This window comes from Lissotriton helveticus, chromosome 7, assembly GCF_964261635.1.
Source record: "Lissotriton helveticus chromosome 7, aLisHel1.1, whole genome shotgun sequence".
Taxonomy (NCBI): Eukaryota; Metazoa; Chordata; class Amphibia; order Caudata; family Salamandridae; genus Lissotriton; species Lissotriton helveticus.
This window is the reverse complement of record NC_136068.1, coordinates 1,484,244,517-1,484,254,147: the sequence shown is the minus strand read 5'-3', so window position 1 is coordinate 1,484,254,147 and position 9,631 is coordinate 1,484,244,517. Positions and strand designations below refer to the sequence as shown.

The 9,631-nt window shown below is 42.4% G+C and overlaps 1 pseudogene; it reads right to left on the bottom strand.

Moving 5' to 3' along the window:
- Nucleotides 1-2,982: 2,982 nt before the first annotated feature.
- The window catches only part of LOC144769549 (sacsin-like), a 39,038-nt pseudogene continuing 32,389 nt past the window's right edge, over nucleotides 2,983-9,631 (bottom strand).

The window sequence follows — 9,631 nt, the reverse complement described above, 5'->3', positions numbered from 1 at the left end:
TAATGTGTTTGGTATAATACAAAGGATATTTTTATATATAACCTTGTGTGGAGTTTTCTTTGTGGTGGGCCTTGGGTGTTGTTGCTGGGTGTGCGTTCAAACGCTTTACATATTGCCTCTGGGATCAGCTTTACTGCTCGTGTCCCGTTGCCAAGGGGGTGAGCAGGGGTTATCTTTGGAGTGTAACTTCCTTGCCCTAACTAGAGTGGTGGTTTCTGCCTGACTTGGGTGCAATCCTTAGCCAACCAGAGATCCCATTTCTAACAGGATCTTGTTAGAAGAAGTCTGTGAAGCAATAGCCAAACTTAGGCCTAACAAAACACCAGGCCCCAATGGAACGCCAGTGCAGTCCTATAAAAAATACCAGGACACTTTGGGTCCACATCTCTTGGCCATGTTCTTGGAAGCATACCAAGCGGAAGCTCTCCCTCCCGATCTCATGCGAGCAACTATTGCAGTGATACCCGTGGAGGGTAAGGCCAGGCAAGAATGTAGCTCCTATCGTCTGATCTTGTTGCTGAACATGGAGTTAAAAATTCTGGCCACAATCCTGGCCACCAGGCTTGTACAGTATACTACGTGGCCAATAAAGAGGGATCAATCCTGCTTTATGCCATGGTAGTCTACCAGACATAACCTACTTCAGGCACACAACTGGTTAAACGCAATCAAAGAACGACCGGACCTGCATGTTCTGTTGGCACTCAATGCTGAGAACGCATTTGACTCCATCCACTGGCCCTTCCTAAAACTCACTTTGGTGAAATTTGGGTTTTGTCCCTGCTACATAAAATGGGTCCATCTGCTCTAACAGGCCCCAATGGCTAGGGTGAGGTTCAACGATGTGGAGTCCTCTGTATTCCAGATGGGGAGAGAGGCATGAGGCAGGTTTGTCCCCTCCCTCCTCCTCCTCTTTGCCCTCACCATAGTCGCTTGCATGCAGGGTCAGTGATCACCCAGCGATCCGTGAATTCCGTATCTCTGATGTATCTACCTCTAAAGAGAAAATCTCATTGTACTTGAAGGACGTCCTTCTGTATATTACTGATCCCCTCGGTCTCTCCCTGTACTTTTTCAATTGCTAGACGAATATGGAGGATACTCCGGATATAGAGTTAATGGAGACAGATCAGGACTCTACCTTCCTCAGTTGAAGGTTTCCGTCCCCCTTCTTCACACCGACTGACACACACAACAGTGAGTTTCAAATATGTAGGGATTTTTCTCACTCTACAGAGGGACCTATGTTTCAAGTGCAACATGAGAAGGATCATGGACTCATGCCATGATGAGATGGAGAGAAGGCGGAGTCTGCCTCTCTGCTCTGCAAAATGATGCCAAAACTATTGTATGTCCTTCAACATATATACTATCCACTCCCGCGGGAAGCACTATCGAAACATGAAGGGGACCTAAGGACACTGCTTTGGGGGAGGAAGCACCCTAGAGTGGCCCTGTCGACCCTCCAGTTCAACCAGTATAATGGGGGCCTACTATTAGCGATCTCACCTCATTGATGTGCATGATTTGATCTATGCCCATCCCACCTTTAGACTGGGATGGGCCCAATGGCCAATGAAGTCTTGCCTTTTTTTTCTTTTATACGGTGGCCGTGGGACGCGATGGAAAGGCTCCTTCCAGCAACTCAAGTGGCTATCATGGTTTGGATCAAGGCCACTACTTCTATGGGATGGCTGGGCAAGTCCTCGTGGGAGACTCCATTATGGGAGGGCAAGGGACTACCTGAATTTGCCATATTGAAAGGCTTTCGTACCTGGGACCTGATAGGGATATCCAAAATGGGGGACCTCATGGAACATGGTGACATTATTCCGTTCTGTTCCCTCCAAAGCGACTATGACATGAGCAATACTCAGTACCTTAAATATGCGCAAGTGCTGCATGCCTGGAAGGTGGAGGGGCTACCGGGCAGGGCATCCCGGACTTCGCACCACTGGAAGGGAGGCTATTAATTGGAGCCCTGAGGAAGGGGGCAATCTTCTCTATAAACAAGACCCTTATCAACAATCAGCCTGACAACCTCAAAGGCCTGAGGGCGAAATGGGTGCGAGACATGGGAGACATGGACGATTTAGATTGGGAGGCTGCCCTTATGCATCCTAGTGAGGTTGCTAATAAGACACGCCTCCGACTTGTTCAAGATAATGCACTGTGTATACTACGATAGGCGTCAGCACCAAATGATGAGAAGGGATCCGGAGCCAAATTATCTGAGAAGTGGTGAAGTCGAAGGCTCCTTCTTCCACACTATTTGGAGTTGTCCCCGCATACAAGACTATTGGAGGGCTGTTGCTGGGGATCTTAATGTCATATTCGGGATATCCCTTCCATTTGATCCCAAATTCTCCATATTGGGCTTTCCCAATGATGTCAACCTGCCCAGGGCTCAACTACTGTTCTGTGGCCTTGGCCTGGTTGTTGCGAGGAGGAATGTGACCCACCACTGGGGATCCCTGGTCTGTCCCACATTACAGGAGTGGAAACGGGGACTTGATATGTACATGATGGCAGAGAAAGTTAAGTACTCCAGTAGCGGCTGCCCACGAAAGTTCCAGAAAGTATGGGGCAAATAGATTTCCTACTACTCCCTTGAAGAGGTATTAAATGTCGACACTGTGGTTTGACAGGTGGAAGTATCTGTCACCAGGCTTGAACCCACTGTTTTGTCTGTGATTTGATGTGCTTTTTCTAACGCTTTGTTATTGCTGAGCCTTGTCTGGGTCCAGGGAGAGGGTGGGGGAGTTGGGGGTTACACAACAATTTTGTTTTAAACTATGATAAAGCTGCATCCTGGTGGGTGTCAGCCCACTTGAGGTTCTGCTTGAAAACCCAATAAATATATATATATTTTTATATAATAATTTAGCCTCGACTTTTATGAGAAATAAACGCTCAGTCCACAAATAAAGCCACACAAATGTTGTTCAGTTGACCAGTTTATGTTCCTTGCTATATAGCTCATTAAGGGTATTGCCTGTCACGGTACGGCTTAAACAAAACGTCTTCAGGCAATGAAAATAGTACCCGACTAGGTTCCGCCAGAATACTGTCTTCCATTAAAATCACTGGTGAGCTAGCAAGAGGAGTAAGATCAAATGGAAGATGTCTTTCGAGAAAAGAATAGGTTTTTTCTAGAACTTGATATCGTATTTGGCCAAGTTCAACATTTTTGAATGGTGCTTGACACACATTTTTTATGTTCTCCAGTACTGACACCAGGGATGGGTCGAAAAGGAAACCAAATGACTTCAGTAGCTTTTCTTGACTCTCAGTGAAGAAGGGAATTCTGCTGTCCTCTGGTGACTCATATTTTGTTTCCAGTAAAGCCACAGACGTCCACACTAGCATTTCATCCTAGTCATATGACTTCACAATTGAATCTTTAAGAGGAATCAGATGGGTATTATTTGCATATGCTGGGGGTATTTTTTGCAAGTCAGTAATAATGTTAACCGCAGATACAAATTTGATAGTAGAGAATTTCTCAATGAAGTCCTTTGTGAGGTTGTCCACTTTCAATTTAACCATGTGTGAAAATAATACTTTTATCTTGGGCTCCAGTGATTTCACTGAGATACCTTGTTGTGCTTCTCGTTCAACCTCAGTTGCAAATGCAATGAAGTCATGGTCAGGAACTTCATGCCTCATACCAATCCCAAGCAGGATTCTCTTAATTCTGCTAAATGTTTATCCTACTTGGGTGAAGAATTCTTCTGGGTAAACCTTGTGTGCAGCTGAAAAGTATTAAATATTGAACAGTCAGGGTCATAATAGTAAGATGCCTGCTGAAGAGTCTCTTCTCCATCTCTAATGAAGTGGACCGACCTAAGCTAAGAGAACCTTATGTCCTCTTGAGCTTCAAATGCTTCAGTATATTGATGCCTTATGTTTAGTAGGAGATTTAGAATTTTTTGAAGATGTTCTTCACACATGTTTGGAAGCAGGGGAAGTAGAAAAAATACAAGAAATAAAAATCATCAAATGTTTGAATGTTCATGTCCTCATCCAACTCTTTATGGAGGTAGCAATCGCATAAAAAAAACAGTCTGTGAATCTATCTGGTAGACATCATTCAGTTCCTCTGAGAGCTTTGTATGAAGCATGTACGTCTTCTGGTAGACATTCAGGGGCTGATTCTTTCCATCTATTGACTCAAATAAGGGTAGACACTGAAGTTGGTTAAAAAAACTTGTTTTATTTTTTATTTTAGGTAACTCATCTACAAGTAATCTCAGTATCATTTTGATCTCCCAGCTACTTAACTTTTTCGAGTAGAGGAGGTTGCTTCTGGACCACAGCGTCTCCAGTATAGAGAAGCAGTTGTTAGTCTGCAGTAAGTAAGGCTTGATACTGTGATATCGTATATCAAAGGGAATCATGGATGTATTTAGCTTAGGAAAACCTAACTTGGAAAGGCATTTTGGCCAGATCATCATTCAATTCATAGAACATATTCTTAAGGCTGCCAAGAGGCAATAGAAATATGCAATTTTTATATTCAAAGGACACTGCTACAATTGCCCAGCCACTAAAAAGGGCGACCAGTTCTTGAAACATTACTTGGGTGCTTTCAACATTTTCATACCTTGGTTTAATCTTGGTCTCAAAGAACGTCCAGACATCCTTCATCCAGACTACACCACCTTCAGGTAATTCATGGTAAACAATGTCATTCTTTGCTGACACTTTGAAACTTTGCCTTAGATAGCCTTTGATATACCTCGCTGATTCTTGAATTGTGAAATCTTTCAAGAAGTGTCCTTTCAGAAGTGATCGAGCATGCTCAACATCAACAACATCATGGCTAATTAAAATGTGCTTCTCTGCCGGAAATAAGAATGGAAATAGAGAATGGAACTTGGGCTCAGCCTTACAGAACCTTCTTAGTTTTCCATCAAGAGTCACAAGAAGAGGAAGACCATTGAAACAATCACCCATCTTTTTCTTTTCAACTTTAAGACAAAAGTTCAAGAGAGAGCGACAGCAGGATTCACTTTGAAGGAGGTTATTTGCAGACTGTTTTAGGGTGAAGAGCTATAACCTGTACCTTTGCCTTTGTAAACTCCTCAAAGATGCTCCGAAGACTCTCAATGGGAAGTGCCAATTTCACTTTTATGTTCAGAAGAGCCCATTCCAACTCTGCATTTAGCTTTTCCAAAAGAAAGGGGGGTTCTTCTGTTATAACTTGATTGACACCTGACCATTCAACAATCACAATATCTTTGGTAAATGTGTGAATATGAATAGTTTCCTTCTTATAGACAGGAATAGGAGTACTTCGCTTTTCAAAGATTGTATGGTAGACGTGATGAACCATCTTCTGCAACAGTGGGGGAGTCTTCTCAGATATGCAGGAGAAAAACGGAACAATTTTGCATTAAGAAAATATTCACATGCAGTAAAGTTTTCAAACCTAATATGTCCTGCTATGTTTTTGGAAAATGATTCACACACATGTTCCAGGAGGTCACTATACAGTGGGGCAAGAATATGCGTTCTTTTTCAATCTGGCTATATGAGTGTTTTACAAAAACTTTTGCTGTGAGATTCACCACTAAACCCCCTGTATTACTGATCACTACTGCTCTAACCAGGGGAATACCTCCGGGTGGAGGAAGCATAACTACTAACCCTATGATGATGCTGTCACTTTGCTAAGGAGTAAGGCGGAGAATCAAGATTTTGTTGTTATAGATACAAAGGGCAGGGCCTTGCAATGGGTTCAACTCTTCCCCAAAGGTACGTAATGCAGGATGTGTCCGCATGTCCCATACAAAGTGGATCTCTGTGGCACCAATATCTTTTTTGGAGGAATATTCACTGATTATGTTCCTGATAAGATCTTCTTTGGCCCCAAAGTCTGAAACCCAATGGGATAACTCAGATATTTTCAGGTTCTGCAGAGTTTTGTGAATTTTTGTTAGTACCTTGAACCGCAATGCCACAGACCGAGGGATCAACTCATGACAGAAGAGCATATCATTTTCAATAGCTAACCAAGGAGTATCATTGTAGTGAAGCTTGTCTACAGGACGCACGATTCCATCTTGATCTGGAAGGAGCATGCACTGAATTTGATAGCAACTAACAGCAGTTTCATCTATTGTACTTTCAAATATCACACTGATGAGTTTCATTGTTAAGTGAAATTCATTTTTAGGTAACCAATTTCCTTGATGCTCTCTGGCAATGCTCTGAAGGACAGCAATGTAGTCTTCAACTGTAAAACCGACTTGGAGATCTAGACACTTCCACAATATATCAAATTCTTGAAATTTCTTTGGCAACTGATACAGATAGGGTGCTGCCTCAAAGGATATACTGACTGCAACTGAAGTCAAGTGTACAAACTGATGATCTATAAGAACGAAGGGAAAGTCAAAAGCTCTAGTTTTAATCTCATTTATTATCCCAGGCTCTTCCCTTATGGCCAAAAAAAAATCTCTGTAAGTTCTTGCTTGGACAATACATTGGACATTCTATTAGCTTTTTCTAGTTGCAACATCACTGTGTGAATTGATGGAGGACTGTTCATTCCAAGAAACTCCATGATCTCTTTACAGAATTTAAAATCCTTCCCAACGTGTTCTTTATTAAGGACTGGCTCGCTAAGGTTAACCAAACTGAAGTGCTTGTATTTGAAAATCTCCTCTGGCTTCTTGAGTGCAATTTCAGCCACATTCTGCATATTGTTGCAAGGAGGAAGACTAGCAGGAAGAAAGGCAATGTTCTTAAACACAACTTGGTCAGAGTTACTAGAGGTTTGTGCTACTGCCTGCCGCTAAGTCCGCGGTGAGTCAATTGCTGTAGTTTTTGTTTTCCTTAATTTTGATGCACTTGGGGATCGAGCAAGGTTTTTACTGAGCCCCTTTTCCCTAATTTAGATTAAAGCATGGAGTCGGACAGGACTTTCGTAATTCTTTCCTAAGATCAAGACACGGGGAGTTTTTTAAATACACAAACCTTCCGGTAATTATCTCCTGCCATTGGCCGATTTTCTTTCTTAGGCCGTCTCCAATATACAGAATGTAGTTCTAAAATCAGTTGTTACAAGAATAATTTTTTTAACTTGCTAGTATGGTCCACTCTGCTCGGGGGAGCTGTTTATGTCAAGTCCATCGACAGGTCATGTTTTTTTGTCTGCGTGGTAATAGAACTTCCTTTTCTCCGCGTGTAACAGTCATGACGGTCTCTTTGGTCTTTAAATAATTGGTTTACCTCTGGTCACACATTGCTACTTATTTGCTGTAGTCAAGGACAATGGTTTTGACTTAAACCTTTACTAAATGTGAGCGTGATGTGATGTCTTCTGGTGTATGGTATTTATTCCAGTTTTAACCCGGCTGGGTAGTATGGATGTTCTCCTGTAATAGCACGGTATATTATATTAAGGCAATGACATATGTGGGATTTACCTGATGCAAGCCCACTTTTTGAATTTATCCTAATTTCATTTAGGCTTTAGCTCTCTCGATGTCCGGAGCCCCAGGGCCCAATAATCCCCTTTTTGTACGTTGCCACACAACCCACAGTGGCTTTTCTGGTAACTATCTGATTTTAATTTGTTCCTTTATGAATCAAATAACAGGTACTGACCTTTAGCTCACTTCGATGTTTTTTAATTATAGGTGCCCTCCCCCACCCCTTCCAATTCCCCATCTCCCCAGTCCTGATGAAGACCCCGCAGTAAGGTGCAAGCCAACCTACACCACCAGGGGTCGAAACGTCGACTTATCATTAGTCTGTCCTACCCAAGTGCAACAGAACATTTTTGTCTGTGTTGAAATAATTGGGATAGGAGTGTGTGTGTATATGTATAGAAGTGATTGATGGCAATATTAATATGCCCATGTGTTGTCAACTCACAAATGTACTTTTGTGACCACATGTATCTTCTGTAAACTTTTTCCATACTACCTCAACCCTCACTAAATCACCTACCCCACCTCCCCTTTTCCCTTCTCACCCACGCCTCACTTTGGGCAATTATGCGTTCACAAATTAAAAAATGTATGCATAATTAGTTTATGACTGAGGATGTGAATAAATAACATCACTCAAGAATTAGAGTGTAATTAGTTTGATTCTGTTTATTTTGACATTTTTCTCTGTGTTAAAGAAAATTCGCAACTGGGACCCATTTATATGTAACATTCAACTACCCAGGTCCCAGTACCGTTGGGTCAACCCCTATTTTGTAACGTAACGCAAGGTCCCAGAGCAGCTCCAGTATATGGTGTATGTGGCTGCATGCCTTTTGTCTATCATGCTTCCAGACTGCTGATAGGTTTAGGGCTTGTTCTATCAATTGCATCATGAAGAGGCTGTCTCTTAACAATTCAAGAAGTTCAAGGCGGGACAACCGTTCAAGTTTCAGATAGCTGTCAGGTGTTCCCTGAGGAAAGTGTCCATCTTCCTTCCCAAACAGGGAGGCTACTTTACCCTCTGGGTGAACTACATTGTCAATGATCTGTAAGGTTCAATAAAGGTTCAATGGAATGCAGGGGACATACATTAGCAATCTATCTAGTTCCTTACTGTTCATATCAATGGCATGAGGAACGAGGGCATCCCTTGCTTCTAAGGCTTCATCATCTAAGTTGTTGAATATAATCTCTCTGTAAAACCTTTCCCAGTTGTAGGCATTTCTAAGCAAGGCTTCACCACAACCACTTGCAATGAAACCAGCTTTGACCCACTCTGGCAGCGGGATAGCCACAAGTGGTTTAGGTAGTATTTCAGAGAATACCCGTGTTGCAATCTCACCAATGTACATGTTTTCAACAATATCCGAGTGTAAGTAACATGCATGCTCAATCGTGCACCATTCATTCCCATTGCTAAACACTGCAAGAAACCCATCATCAAGACCATGGGCTACTGCTCTATAGAAAGCTTCAACAGCTCCAACAAATAAGGATTTCATTTTTCTAATATCAGGCCAATATGTGTGGTAGTTGTAGCCTTCTAATAAACCATCCTGACACATGTTCTGGAGCTGGGCTAGAGCTCTTGCCCAAGCCACCAGAACTGCGTCACAAAGAAGCTTCCTGTTCCACTCGCCCTTTTCAGTTGTGTCCCATAGGCTTTTCCTGGTGCACATGACAGCAAATGCTCCATTCAGGTGAAATGGGAGACCCGAGAAAATTGGAAGAGGCAGAAAATAGAAAACCTGCCTAATAAAGTCATCCAAATCAGGTCTCCATTTCCCAGTGTCAATGTTCCTTTTTAATGGAGGCTACCCCGGACACTGGGAGCGAAAACACGATTTTATTCTGCTTGTTATATATTTTTGATAGAGCAAGCTTCGCATCGCGACTTGCTCGAGTCATGAACCTCGCCCGGGTGTAATCAATTAATAAAATTTGTACGTCTTACTAATCTTTATTTTTATATTCGAACGAAGTAGAGGAAGCTTGCGTATGTGTATTTCTAATACAACTAATCCGTGTTCCTAAACATGGCCGCCGATTGGAAAATTGCTTCTGCGCATGCGTCAGTCACACTCACGTGACCTGACGTAGTTATAAGTTTGGTGGGAAAGGGTGCGCATGCGTAATACACAGCTTTCGTGAATAACGTGGTGATGCTCTTGTGACAGTGTATATGT